Raw genomic sequence first — 16012 nt, 5'->3', positions numbered from 1 at the left:
CTTTGTCGCAATCTTCTTGTTCTGCAGGCATTTCTTGTTGTTTCTCATAATTCCAAATCTCCATTTCTAAAAACTGAAATACGAAGCCAAAAGAACCTCTCCCTTCTTGTGCATCTTCTTTGTACTTTTTAAGTTCCATTTTCAGTTCTTCTAAAAGTGGAGCCATTTTAAACAGTTTTAAACAACCACCCGATTGATTTTAGTCATTCAAATACAATAACCAAAAATCCAGAAATCATCAAGTAATCCAAATAGTCTCGAGTTATATCTTCTTATTTCTTTTTCCACTTTCTCTTCCTGGGTTTTTGTTGCGATATTTCAGTTAGAATGTATCTTTTGGAAGTCTTATTGAGATTTTGCTGTAAGTTCTTTTTAATTCCAGGCAGTCTCCTCCCTTCCAGATCCTGCCCTTTTATTCTTTTTCTCTCCTTTCCTGTTTTCAAAAGCTTTTAATTATCCATAAATCTTTATTATCTCTTTGACTTTTTATTTTCAGCATTAAATGCCTATTAATGTCAAAGTGGATTTTTTTCCAATTTCTTGCTTACGTCTCTTAGCTGTCAGTATAGGAAAAGGAGAAAAAAAACAAATCTTTTCCCTTTTCTCTCTCCTTCACAGCTTAAAAATCTTCTTAGGGAACAATGTTATTGTTTTTGTTTTAATAGTTTCAATTCCAGGGTACCTTATTTGTTGCTTTTGCTGTTTGACCTGGTCAACCAAAACTTTCTCTTCTTATCTTCCTCCTGCACATTCTTTTCTGGTCGAGTTCTTCTTTGTGGTGGCCATTTTTGACCACCGCTACAATCGCCTTCAGGAAAGGGAGTAATGGCCAGCTGGGGAGGAGAGATGCAGCTCTCCTCAACCCTGCAGGCAGTCTCCCCCTTCTTCACCACCTCTATGGAGTGGCTTAGCCCCGAAACCAGCCAGCTTGAGGCGCTCCAGAGGCGAGCACGGATCGAAGCCTCACAGAGATGAGGTTTCAGTCTGTCGCCGAAGAAGCTCAAACCAGAAGTCCCATCTAGAAATTTATTAATGTTTGTATGCCCAATGCGACTTTACACTCCTGCAATACTCTGCTTCCTCTGATAAATAGATGGATATAATTCTTTATTGCCCAAGTGTGATTGAACACACAAGGAATGTTTCTGTTTTCATATAGTGGAGTTAGCATCATTTTGGAGCTGGAAAGGTAGGCTGGAACTGAAATTTTGTGTCAGGATTTGAATTTCTCCAAACCCATCTGACATACTACTGTCTAGTAGTCTTTCCCACTATGTAGTGCATTGAACTAGAGACACCAAGTATTAAACAAAAGAAAGAAATGTGTAATTTAGAGGAATTGTAAATCCATTCTCATCTAGATGCCAATATGTCTGTGGAGATTCTCAGTCATCCAGGTCATGGCTGTCCCAAAAATGGTTTTTCAAAAGGCAACTGGGTTTTGTTTTTCCTTGAAGATGCTTCACTTCCTATCCAAGAAGCTTCTTCAGTTCAGAACTGAACTGAACTGAACTCACCCAAGAAGAAGCTTCAAGGAAAAATAGAATCCAATTACCTTTTGAAAAAGTACCTTTGGGACTATAGGTTAATAATTCCTTATTATTCTATGAGATAAATACTTGTAGGACGACATAACAGTATGCTCAATGTAATGCCAGGAATTGTTGCTGATGTTGTTTTAGGAATGTAGGAGAGACTGGTAAACATTATGGCACTGTTCATTCTATATTTGTATGCTTTGTGAGTATTTATCTTATGTCGTGATCCATAGATATTATCATCATCATTATAGATCAAAGAACTTTGTCCAAGAGAGAAAATATTTAGTGTTTCACTTTCTTACAAATTAATTTGATTTTTTTTAGAAAAGGCGAGTAGAGGGAGGGAACCAACCTTGGCTAATTATTAGAACTCTCCTTTGACTTTCCTCTTTCAAAGGGTAGTCAGAGATGTTAATGAGCTGAGATTAATTAAAGTATTGAGAAAGACTGATTTTTACCTAGCAGCTGCCAGAATTTAATATGCATGTAGGATTGTCCTTCAGACCTAAGCAAAACATGATCAAAATGTAGTATTCTTTTTGCAAGAATAAATCTTCTCAAATAAGTTAAAGAAGATGCTAGACTTAAGAAATATCAAATAGGTTTCAATGAAGTCCATAGTATATTTCTTTGTTTTCAGTAATGCACTTTTTTTCAATATGTTTAGTAATCTTTTTTCAAGACTTTCCAAAGACTTTCTATTTTAGCTTTCCAAAGCTAAAATAATAAAATAGCCACTTCAGGTAACATTAAGCCAAGAAATGATTCCCCCCCCCCCCCCCATCTCATAAAATTTAACATCTTGGCCATTTCTTTTTATGTTCAGGTTGTCTCACCTTTGTGTCAGTACTAGCTTTAGTGTGGCCAAATCCAGAATGTGATATAATTCAGCTCTTCAAAGTCTGCCTACTTTTGACAACTTATTCTAGTATTTCTCTCTGTCTTCTGCCAAGACATTGTTTTACTGGCAAATTGTGGAATTGGTCAGCAGGAAGATAATTTCCAAATCCCAGAATGTCTGTCTATCTCACCTTAGCCCTATGCAACCAGTCCATATTTAAAAATTAAGATTAAGCCTAGTCTATATATGCCTCTTGTCCTCTCTAATTGAATATAGCATCTCAATCAAATTTTAAGACACAAACCAAACAGAATATCAATTAAATTATTATAATCTGTTTGGAAGACTTCAATCTTGATTAAATGGATTTGCTTCATCCAGATTTTTGAAATCAATACCAAAAGATATGGTTGTGATGGCAAATGCTGTTTGCATAAATGAATTTGATAGGCGATTCGATCAATTATGGTCATCACTCATAAGAGTTGATCAGCTCCTCACTAAGAAACCAAGATTGAAGAGTTTTTTGTATTATTCATGTAGACCCACTTGTCCCAAAGGTGCTTTTTCAAGAGGCAACTGGACTTTCTGGTTTTTTCTTTGAAGATATTTTACTTCTTTTGCTCATTTCAGTTCTTTAGATCATATAACATTTTCCCATTCTTTTTTTAAATGTATGAGTCCCAAATGTCTATGGAGATTCGCAATCATCCAGGTCATGGTTGTTCCAAAGGTGCTTTTTCAAGAGGCAAGTGGACTTTCTGGTTTTCGGTTCTGACGAAGCTTCTTGGATAAGAAGCAAAATGTCTTCAAATAAAACCAGCAAGTCCAGTTGACTCTTGAAAAAAGCACCTTTGGGACAAAGGGGGTTTAACTGAATGATACCAAAATTGTCTTCTTTCTTAGTTTCTTAGTGAGAAGCTGATTAACTCTTATGAGTGATGATCTGGATGACTGAGAATCCCCATAGACATTTAGATCCACTTGTTCAACAGATAGCGTTCATCTAGTTGGACTTGATGTAGAAACTCAATTTCACATTCATCTTTCTTCTAATATGGCAGTGATAGGTTTTCCCATACATATACTTTCTGTCAGCTATGGAATCATGATTCATTGCTGCCACATAGCAAGAGAAAGTGGGAGCAGGGTGATGTTTATTGAGTAGCTTTTAGCAGACAAAATATAATTCTTTTGATAGTTCAAGGTTAAAGCATGTGGCATAGAAAAAAATGGAACTTACTTTGTGGATTGGTTCATGTGATGTGATGATGAAAAAAAAGGGGAATGATTTGTAGGTTTGGATAGTGTGGGAAGTCCGGGGAAAACTTTTAGTTTCGGAATTCCACAGAGGTGCCAAGTTTCTATTCTAATAAAAGTACTTTGAGATTATGGTTGTCTTGGAGTTACTGGCTGGAATGGATAATCTTTGGAACGCATATTCTTTACACTTTACACTTTACATATTCTCTTTGTGAAGTTTTCTATATTTGTAAGAAAAAGTGTAAAACCAGCTAGGAACATAACATTTTATATTAGTTAAATGTCTTGTTAATGACGGTCTTTGGAAGCTTTTAAAAATTCTCCAAATGAAGGAATCAAGGAGAGGATCCTGCAGGCATTCAACTGCCTTATTAGCCAAATTAACCAGGTACTCCAAGGACAAAAATCAATAAGCAGTTCTATTAATGGTAAAAGAAAAAAAATGGTGACATCTACTTTTGTGGTGTAAGGTCTTCAATATAACAAGCAGGGCTTGAACCTCGGGAAGAAAAAAATAGCCTTTTGAAAGTCTTCAACAGAAGCAGGCAATTAATTAATTGGAGAGGTTTGAAAAGAAGACTAATTACACATGCTGAAAACATAACAGAAATCATTGTGCTATTTTAAGTCCAAAATCAAGCTGACCCTCTTTCAATTTAGCTTTTGGTCATATAACTTCGGTTTTCTATATAATGACACACCAGGAAAACTTGGTATGTGGATATTTCTAATAAGAGCCTTCAATTAGTCAGTTGAATTTGTCCTTCAGAGCAAGCTATATCAAGGAAACATTTCTCTTCAATATATCAACATCTATCAAAGTGAAATCATGAAAGTGTTTTAAACCACATGTTGCATTTTTAGCTACGTAAAAAAGTTATTTTATTCTCAAGAACAAAAGCTTTGTTCTTAAGGGTAGGCTACAGAGAAAATGGGATGCAGGGAATTGGTTTTATAAGGGGTGTGGGAAGGGATGTGTGGTTTGTATATATTCAGGTTTCACAGTGTCCTTTTTCACAAATAAAGGCAAATTTTTGTATCCCAGGATAATGTTGCAGGATCCAATTTGCAGATTGGATTGGCTCCTGCATTAATTCTTTCATCAATGACAAAAGGAAACCAGGATTTTCTTGTGGGTCTAAATTTCAGATTACAAGTGGGATAAAAAGGAAAGAGGAAAAATAAAGGAAAAGGAGAAATAAAAGTTGGTTGATGAGAGATAAAGTTAGCATTCCTGGGAAAAAAATATTTTAGGTCTCATAATTTTAATGTTGAGGAGTCCTTTCTGCCTTGGATGGATCTCAACTTTAATTTAATTATTCATGTCAAGATTCCCATAGACATTTTCTCATTGTTAAGCAGATCTACCAGAAAACTGATACTTTCATTGTCAGGCAGAAGACAGAAAAAAACTTTTGCATGACATTTTTTCCCATGGCTGGATGAATGAGAAAGTGACTGGACAAAGATTAGCCATGGAAATCATCTCCCACAAGGTTTGGGGAAGTCTTCTATGGCAGGAGCAAAAAATCACACAAAAATTCCAGCCATAGGAATAACAACCTGCTGAAAAAAATACACCCAGATGTTATGTCTCACCTGTACCAACAAGGTGAGAAGTCCAAATTTCCAACTAAACACAAACAAGCAAGTAAGTCCAGTAATTACAGGGTTAAATTCCTTGAGCTGATAAAGTTCTTGGCAGTCTCACACAAGCTGTCTGCCAAGTCCGACAAGAAAGCAGGAACATAAATCACAAGCTGTCACTGCACACAGGATAGTCTGAAGCTTCTCTCACTAAGTAACACGTTGTCCCGAACAAGTTCCCAGAGCGAACACACCCACTTTTATTCCCTGTGGGGCGTGTCAGTCCCTCATCTCAGTCCGATTTGTCCTTTCTTTCTGCGTAGCAGCTTACACCTTTGCCTGCGCCGTTGTGTCGCATCAAGCCAGCATTCCTCAGCTTGATCCTCAATCAGAGGCTCTGATACGCCCCCCTGGTTATCTGCCGACACCTGAGGCACAATCAGGGAGGAAGGTCTTGCCGAAGAGGAAAGTCCTGGGGAGGAAGGCAACTCCAAATCCTCTAACAAAGCAGGCTCAAACCTCAGAGGCAAATCCCCCTCTTCCTCATTGTCCAAGTCTTCGTCCTCTAACAGAGCAGGCTCAAACCTCCGAGCCACAACACCCAGACCATTTTAAAATGGTAATTATTTTTTAATAATAATAATAATAATAATAATAATAATAATAATAATAATAATAATAATAATAATAATAATAATAATAATAATAATAATAATAATAATAATAGTAGTAGTAGTAGCAGCAGCAGTAGTAGTAGTAGTTGTAGTAGTAGTAAAAAGAGGAGTGGACTACTTCCTTGCCAGTCTGCTTTTTATGATGACTCAAATGATAACACTTTTGAAATAACAAAAAAGTCTGAATTTTGATGTTCACCTTGGTATACATTCTAACCTGCCGTCCTTTGTTGTTCTTTTTCCACTGGCAGGTGATACTTAGATAGGAGAGAAAGTCTGTCAGAATCAGGCTGAATTTGAATATAAGAATTGGGTACACATTTAAACCAACTCTAAATATGTAAACATAAGAAGAAAAATGGATTATAGTTTCTTTATTAATTTTTTCCCCATATTTTCCAACCATACACTTGCAGAAATTATTCAGGTTGGATTCCTACTAGTAGGGAAGAGAAAAAGCTGCAGCAAGCTACATTTGAACTGCCTTGGGTCTAATTCATACAACCCTGCTTGTAAAAAGAGGCAAAGAAACCAGCACCGAAGAGAATTTGTTAGTCATATTAATCTCTCTCTCTCTCTCTCTCTCTCTCTCTCTCTCTCTCTCTCTCTCTCTCTCTCTCTCTCTCTCTCTCTCTCTCCCTCTCTCCCTCTCTCCCTCTCCCTCTCCCTCCCTCCCTTTCTCCTTCCCCCCCTCTCTCTCTGTGTGAGTGTGTGTGTGTGTGTGTTTGTCTCTCTGAATGAGTTTGGTCTCCCATCTAATGAGAACTATGTGGGGGGAAAACAAGGAGGCAGTTAGAGAGACATCCAACAGATAAAAAAGCAGATTTATCCAGGTGATTATTCTTTTTTTTTAAAAAAAGAAGAACCAAGCACATTTAACATTTTACAGAGATTTGGCAGAACAGATCTGCCAGAGCGACAGACATGAGAGCGATTTCTCTCTTAACTTCTGTTTCCTGTGACTCTGAGGACTCTGGGGGAGGAAGGCACAGCTTGTTATGAGCAAAACGATAAAAGAAACAATTCAAAGATTCCAGGGGCATCACATTGTTTGTCTTATCTATTAATTTTCTGGTGAATATGCAAAACTGGCTGCCATACACAAAAAACTAGAAGTCTTCGATGTCATTTATTATGAGCCATGCCAAGGAAGCCAGCATAAGATTGTGCCCCCTAACACTTAAGAAGAGGTTGCTGAGGAAATCCACAGTGGTATTTTTCAAGGAATAATATATTAAGGGCAGGGGGGGGATTCAACCGGTATAACAACCAGTTTGGTGAGTGCGTGCATGTGCCAAAGGTGCGCTCTGTGGGTGTATTCTGTGTTTGAAAAAGCTAATACTTACCTTCAACTGCAGCTGAAGAAAACAGCTGAGGCAAACTGCTCTGCCGCGCGAATCAGCTGTGCTCTAACAAAAAGACATAAAGCACAGGAAAGAGCAGAGGCAGGCAGGCAGGCCCACATGCTCGTTGGAGTGAACTGGTTCAGACCCAGCCGATCGTTGGAACAAGGGGTTCACCCAAACCGGTCCGAACCAGAAAATCCCATCCCTGATTAAGGGTGGGGTTTTATTTTTAGTGTGTCTATAAATAGTCAGTCCCTACTAAACCGTGCTTTGTCTATTCCCAATGGACATGAAATAATCAATCCTAAATGCCAAAAGATGGTAGACTACAGGGCAGAGATACCTATCTACAATGTTGATCTTCAATCAATTCTTCATAAGAATGCTAGTATTTTTTTTTATCAATCAGCAGAAAGCCTGATACTTTCATATTTAATTCATCTATCATGGTGCTAGATGCAACCAGACATTTGGCATAAACTATCTTTTAAAATGCTTTAATCTCTCCAAGTAAAAGCTATCAATCGGTGGCGCAGTGGGTAGAGTGCAGTACTGAAGGCTACTTCTGCAGACTGCTGGCTGCCTGCAGTTTGGCAATTTGAACCTCACCAGACTCAAGGTTGACTCAGCCTTCCATCCTTCCAAGGTGGGTAAATTGAGGACCCAGATTGTTGGGGGCAAGAGGCTGACTCTGTAAACTGCTTAGAGAGGGCTTTAAAGCACTGTGAAGCAGTTTATAAACCTAAGTGTTGTTGTTGTTGTTGTTGTTGTTATTATTATTATTATTATTATTATTATTATTATTATTATTATTATTATTATTATTATTATTATTATTATTATTTCTTCCCCCCCCCCCTCTCAGAACTCAATGAAATTAAGATATTTGAAAAATGCTTAAGTTCTTTCACTGGAACAATTTGTCTGTTCATTAAATGTATACCTTGCCTCAATTCAGTGGGACTCTAGGTGGCTGATGGTATATATAATAATGTTTCACAAGAGTAATGTAAAAAGAGAAAGAATAAAGAGCAATATATCAATGATGTAAAACCTATTTTCCAATACCAGCTTTGGGGTCATCCCTCAAAGGTCTTTCTAGATTTCTAGACTTTGCAGTGAGAAGCCATCTTCATAAGGAGAAAACTGCTGAGACAGCAACTCTGCAAGTACTTGGTTCAAAATAATTTTCTTTATTCTTGAGCTTCATTAAGCTAAGCCATCCACTTTTCTGTCTTTTCTGTCTGAAATAGATCCATATTTCTTTAACTATCTGCCTCGGGGAATATATCCAATAATTGTTTTGTTCATGATTTGCATATGGATAATCCATTCACATGAGATTTCTAATTTTAAAAATTCTCTCTCCTGTGGAAATAGCATATATTGTATAATAAATTTGCCCCCTACTTTTGTATATGTGTACTCTAAATGACCATAGAAATGAATTGATACCAGAATTGAATAGAGATCTCAGTTCTGAGAAAAAGAAATTGAAATGATTAATTTTCTTATAAACCATAGTTGGTCTATTTCATCAGATTGGATCTATCCAATGACCTAGTTAGTATGCACAGAATCAAATATCTTTTGACTACCAATACACAGAACAAAGAAATAACCAGTCTTCTCATTTACCAGTAATTTTTTCTCAATATAAATAAGAATTTAAGCTTTAAGAACTCATCTTTTCTAAACTGAACAAAACCATTAGACAAGAAATAACATATTTCCAAAATATTTTTATAGCATAATATTGGTATTTTATTATAGACACTTTGTTTTTTTATACAAGTCAACTTTTACAAGGGAAAGAACAAGATTTTGTACCAATAAATTTGTGTTTGGTTGAAAGTTGTATATCGCTCATTATATATATTTTTGCATGAACTGCCAGGATGAGCCAAATCTCTATGACATCTTCACATTTGATATTTTCTTTTTTATTACAGCAAATATTGACCTGTTTCATTAAACTTTTATCTGCCACGATTCATGTCGCAAACTATCTGATAATTTGCATGTAATGGCCTCTGGAACACTAGAGGACAAGTCTCAATCAAATGTCTTTACCAACTTATCAAAGTCTCAGGTGACAAGAGTAAGCTTTGCTGTCATTTCTTTTAAGTTACTATCTTCCTTGAGAAGTTGCTATAAAGCAACTTCTCATGTTTTTTTTTAAAAAACCTCATGTTAAACAACAATAGCAGTAGCACTTAGAATTGACGTTCATCCATCATGTTCAAAGAGGACCTTGACATCTAATGGGTTGTGGGCTGTCCACGATATGTCCACAGGTGGCTTGTAAGGCCTAGGTAGGCATGGAATGTTCTGCCACATGTTGGGCAGACATGTGTGGGCACCATTGTTGCAGCATTTTCAGCTCTGGCTTTGCAGAGTGCTCCTGTCTTTTGTGCTGAAGTACTTCTTTTGTCTTCAAATGTCCGGCAGCCTTGGTGTATCGATGTGCACCATGTCAATAGATCTTGTGTCAGGGTTTCCCAGGAAGTGATGTCGATGTCCAGGGACTTGAATGAGGCTTTCAAGCTGTCTTTGTATTGCTTCCTTTATCCCCCGTGTGATCACTTTCCTTGAGACAGCTCACCACAGAGGAGCTGTTTCGGGATGTGATGGTCTGGCATCCTGGCAACATGGCCTGCACCTAATGCTTAGAATTCACAGTGCTTTACAACCCGTTCTGAGTGGTTTACAGAATCAACCTATTGCCTCCAACAATCTGGATCCTCATTTTACCCACCTCAGAAGGATGGAAGGCTGAGTCAACCTTAAGACTGGTGAGATTTGAACTGCCAAGTTGCAGGCAGCTGGAAGTCAGCAGAAGAAGCTTGCAGTACTGCATTCTAACCACTGCGCCACCACATAAAAAAAATCCTTATCAGAACTTCCCATATTAGCAGGAAGGATTAATTATCTGTTAATACTTAGTAAAACTCCTTTGGAACATTAAAGCAAATTAACAAATGCCTATCTCCGAAGATCAAAATAGTTCCACTCTTTATGTTAATCATTTAGATGGCTTTCCAAAATAACAATGGGAAAGCATCCCAGAATTAATTAGCATCTGGTTGCAAAAAAATTATACCAAAATGTTCTGCCAATTCTCTTCCGAAGAGCAAGTTTTCTTATGCTTTTCAGTTCATTGGGAGGTTATCTCCAAATCCTGCTGCTTTTTAGGTTATGCGAACTTAAGTTACTTTATCACAATTGATCCAGGAGTATAATGGTGATTAAAATACATAAATAACCGTAAAGATGTGAAAATGCATGTTGAAATTTCTGCTAATGATCTCTCAAATTTCAGGTCACTAAAGGATTAGATTCAGATACTTCTTTACTGATGGGGATCCTTAAATGGTTGTTAGATGTGATCCTTTCAAGTTAGAACATGGGTGTCAAACTCAAGGCCTGGGGCCAGATCCAGCCCATGGGGTGCTTAGATCTAGTCCATGGGGCCTTGAAATAGTGAAGGACCAGCCAATGGTGCCTCTGGCAGTGAAAATGAAGCTCAGGCTCCCTGGTTTTGTTTTTGCTGGCAGAGGACTGTAGGAGGATCCCCCCGGGCTTCCTCAGGACACCACCAATGTTGTCAAACTGGCCATGCCCAACCTGGCCAAGCTCCCATACCCCCACATTGGTCTGATGCAGCCCCTCAATGTAATTGAGTTAGACTATGTGTGACAACTAAATGCACAGAGCTGGGTGATATAAACCTTGTTTCTGTATTCATAGAAATAGGAGATTACCCATCAAAGTTTCAGGAGTTAATTTTGGAAACAGAAAAGCTTCCAGTTTAACAGCTATATATTTCACCAAAGACTTTTCTTTCTTTTCTGTTCAATTCTATCTGATTGTCATAGACTTCCTGGACAAGTCTAAGAAATTTTCTTGGCAAGGTTGAGAGAGGGAGGGGTTGGCCCAAAGTGACCCAGCTGGTTTGTGCCCAAAGCAGGACTAGAACTTACCATCTCCTGGTTTCTACCATGATGTCTTCGATGTTACATGCTATCATTGCTGACTACTTGCCCTCAAGAATCAGCCCTGGACAGCCATGAACAATAATCTTATCAAGTAGAAATAGTGGGTCAGCCTTGCCAAGGGTCATAGGCTAGTTAGTATACACAGAGCTGAAGAATGGACTGGAAAGTGGGTTGTTTTTTTTTAAATTAGATCAAAATTAAAATACTCAAAGCAATATCCAAAGGTGCTTTTTCAAGAGGCAACTGGACTTTCTTGTTTTTCTATGAGGATGTTTTGCTTCTCATCCAATAAGCTTCTTGACTGGATGGTAGGGAATGGAAGGATTAATACTCTTTGCAGACAGCTGGTCATTTGCATTCTTTTAGAGGGTCAATGAGGCCACTTAGAGGTTTTTCTAAGTCCTCAGGGTCACTTGAGTAGTGCAAATGGGTATGGAACCTTCTTGGAACTGCTGAAAGGACTGTGTTGTGTAGCTGTGCTTTCCACAGGATGTTTTCTGTCCTGTTGTGCTTTTTCAAGAGGCAACTGGACTTTCTTATAATAATACAACCATGTCTGTATTATTGCCAAGATCCTAATGTCACAAGGAGGTCAGTTCAGCTTTAAGGACACTTGAGCAACATGACACCAGAATATCCTAACAAGAAGGTTGCCCTATTATATACATTCAGAAGTAATTTGGACGTTTTATTTATTTTTATATCACATTTCTACTCTATGTGGCTCTTCTATAGAAACCTAGATTAAATAATTTAATTTAATTGACTATAACAATCTGGATCAGTTTTCCAAAACGAACTGGTAATCCAGACTGGATTTTTCAGGGTTCACATATTCCTAATGGATACTTTAATAATCCAGAGCAGAAAAAGAGTACAGAAAAGAAAATCTCATAACAAATTTCAATGGTAGTTGTCAAGCTTTATCCTCTGATAATGATCTAGCTTGCCAGCCAATTTGTCCCATTATGTTATAAAACATAGTAAAATTTATACGTCCCAATCAGAGTTTATGTTTTCCCATGTTAGTTGTTGGGAGGATGTAACTCCAGTTTTCTCAGAAAACATGTCAGAAGTAGAAAATAAAACCATATATACATAAAATATATTTATCCAGCTACACCAGGTGGATCCAAATATTTTTGAACTAATAACCTAGATGCAAACTGAGTTGACCTATCTTTGACCAACACTAATATTTGTTTCCTTCTTTTTCCTGCGATAAGCTTCAAAAGCTGTCCCCAGCTAGTTATGATATAGCTCTTCAAGTCTGTTTGAGACAGTTTTTGAAAACCCAATAAAACAGAACAAAAGGTCATGGTAAGCTAGTCTACAAGGTCAACAATGAAGCCACTGCTTTTGAGCAGAAACTCCAGTATACAAATGGATTCCCATCTTCCAGGCTTGGAAATTGTGAAATAAAATTTCAGAAACAATGAGGCTTTCGTTTCATGTTACATCCTTAATCTTCTGCAGATTAACATACCCTGAAGTTATGTGAGCTCATTAGTACCCTCATTAAGTATTATTTTACCCTTCAATTTCTGTAATAAAGCCTACAGTATGAACACTTTTACAAGTAACACAGTATCTATTGCCTACTTTCTTCTATCTTTGCTTGCAATATAGAAGTTTAAACTATCCACGTCCTTTCCCTTCCAGGAAGTGGGGCTCAAGTTAGTCTTGTTATTATTCCACCTACTTTTCTGCATAATTTCATCTACCATATAGTCTGTTTAATTAAAAAAAAAACCTTTAATTTCTTTTTGCATGTTATTCTCAGAGCTTTCGTGTGTTCTTTTATTAAACAAATATTCCCTCCACCCAAGGAAACAGCTTCCAGATACTTGGGATATAATAATAATAATAATAATAATAATAATAATAATAATAATAATAATAATAATAATAATAATAATAATAATAATAATAATAATAATATCTTTAATTATTGCTCCTATTCTGCATGTACACCGTCCCAGGGACTGCTCGAAAGCTTCATGTCCCAGAAGACAATCAGCAAGGACAGAAAAACTGATTTAGTATTTAGGGCATGAAGAACAACTTAATTAAGTGATACTTTAGAAATATCATTGGAGCATTGTTACAAGCACTGCACTTGGGCATGTATCACATTGTTTTGACAAATGTACCGGGATAATTGCTTTGTAGCTAGTTAGGTTTCTGGAATACGACTGGCTAGGAAGCAAGGACTTGTTATGGCTGTCATCCAAGGTGGAATTATGCAATCATTTCCAAACAGCAAAAGGAGGAGGAGGAGGAGGAGGAGGAGGAGGAGGAGGCGGAGGAGGAGGAGGAGGAGGAGGAGGAGGAGGAGGGGAAAATGGGGGCATCTGATTTGTTTTCTTTCCTTATTTTAGTAGATTGGTAGCAGGCTGAAGAAAAATATGGCTTGGAATATTAATAGGAACTCTTGCTTGAACAATTGTGTAAGAGGTGGTGACACTTGTCAAATAGATTTAAAAGTATAAGTTAAATTCAAAGACAGAAGGGGAAAGAGAGGGTATTCTACTAGATATGTTAATAACTGCTGAGTACAATTTATGGATGATATTTTGAAAACTCTTGTCTTTGAAATACCATCCAAATCTGATTGATTTTCCCCTCCCCCTTATTTAAATGGATAACAAGATAGGTTGATTCAGACAATTGTTTTATGCTGCATGCTTACTTTTACCTGATATATGGCCAAACGTAGCACAGATCTAGTTTTGTACCCCCCCCCTTTTTTTTTAGTATAAAGAAATGTAAAAATAGAATAGCAGCAGTGGGAACAAAAAGAACAGAGCTTCTTTTCCACATTCAATGCAACAGAAAGAAGAAAAGTTCTTTCTTTCCCATCAGGTTGAGCAAGATCATGTGGAAGCAAGCAAGATAAGGGTTTGGTGCACTGCTATTCTGTAATATGTTACACCTAAATGTTATGGTATTGGATTTGAAATTGTAGCCCTCCCTTTTCAAACCACATTAGGAAGTTAGCAAAGACTAAGCCCAGTCTAACTTGGAAAGTCACTTATTTTATCAACTGTTAGAAAGCTGGGAAAACTTTTAAAATATCTCAACCTCCTGAGAATTAAATTCAAGGCATGTGCTGACTTGTACAGTTGGTGATATAAGGCAAAATAATGCTGAGGGCATCTGCAGTAGAGGAATTAATAAAGGCAAGTGTGCAATCACACATCCAAGGAGGTTTAAAAAAAGAAGAAGCAGGGTTTAGTAGTTCAATTGCAGCTGCTATCATGGCTTCTCTGATCACTAACAGAGAATTCCTTGGCTGCCTCAATATTTTAATGGCTGAACTGAGTTTCCATGGGAAAATGTTCTGTCTCACTTGTAGCCACAAGTGAGAGTCCAAATGTCCCAAAGAAATAAACACGAACAAATAATACCAGAAACCACAAAGTTAACTTTTCTCTGTAATCGTCGTTGGCAGCTTTCCCAGAAACTGTCTTCAAGCCGAGATAATGAGCCGGAAGATAAACCAGGAACAGAGGGCTTCTTCAAAGCTACGCAGTAACTAACGAAGTTTGATCCGGACAAGGACCGTTAACTAACACACCTCCTTATATTTCTTGAAGGGGCGTGTCAGTCTCTCTAATTAGTCTCTGACTTGATGTTTCTTTTCAAATTGTGCTTGACGTCTCAACCTGCGTCTAGTCCTTGCATCAACCCAATATTCGTCATTTTGGTCATCACTCAAGGACTCTGATATGTTCTGTGGATTAGCTGCTGACACCTGAGGCATGATTGATATGGAAGGTTCAGGAGAGGATGGTGATTCCGACACTCCCTCATCCTCCTGGCTCACGTCTGCATCTCTCATTAAAGCAGGCTCCAATTCCAATACCAAACCTTCCTCATCACTCGAACCTGTGTCTTCTGATACATCAGACTCAAAGCTCAGAGCAGGCTCAAACCTTCCAGTCACAACAGGAAAGTATTTTTGGAAAATTGGTGATTTTATTTGCTACAGATTTGAAGTGTTTTCTCTGGGTAGATTTGAATTAGGGACTCAGTTTTGGATTATTATTATTTTTATTTACCTAGGCAATGGGAACAGATTTTTTTTTAATTCCACTTTGGGTGGAAATACCTAATCACCATGTTTATTCACTACTCCTCTAGACTTTTTTTTTAAAACAAAATAACAATGGCATGCATTTGCTATCCATATTAGTGTTGAGGAGGAAATAGTTGCAGAGGGAATTTTAAAAAAAAGAAACACAGATCAAAAATTATGTTAGTTTAGAAAATAATTCCTATAGCATAGGAGGCAACATCTGTTGGATAAATATATTTTTTAGAAATAATAATCTATGCTTGTCTAGACGTAGAAGGCCTTAGATAACATCAGCTGCCATGTTGTAATCCATAAAAACAAGAACAGTTATAACATGGCCATAAATTCATAACCAAAGTGGCTCAAATATCCACAATACTCTTTTGTATGTGCATATCTTTCCGTAGGTCTTTCACTGGGGAGTTTTCATTGAAAATGTCTATAATTTATGCATGTTATTTGGGTGGTTTTTTTTTAAGTGGGAGAGAAATCAGGATCACTCTTTTGACAAGTGTTTGTTTATTTAAAAAGCAATATAAATTCCATACTGTACAATGACAATATTTTCATAATTGTTCCCATAATCAATCTTGACTGTTTCCAAAGCACAAGAAGGTTTGAACATGATCATAACAGGAAGAGAGGCAGGGAAGGCTGGCCTTGGAAGAAGAAAAAGGTCCT

This window comes from Notechis scutatus, chromosome 5 (genome assembly GCF_049901735.1).
Source record: "Notechis scutatus isolate UNSWTSFEM ecotype Mainland chromosome 5, rNotScu1.2, whole genome shotgun sequence".
In the NCBI taxonomy this organism is placed as follows: domain Eukaryota; kingdom Metazoa; phylum Chordata; class Lepidosauria; order Squamata; family Elapidae; genus Notechis; species Notechis scutatus.
Note: the sequence above shows the minus strand (reverse complement) of the source record.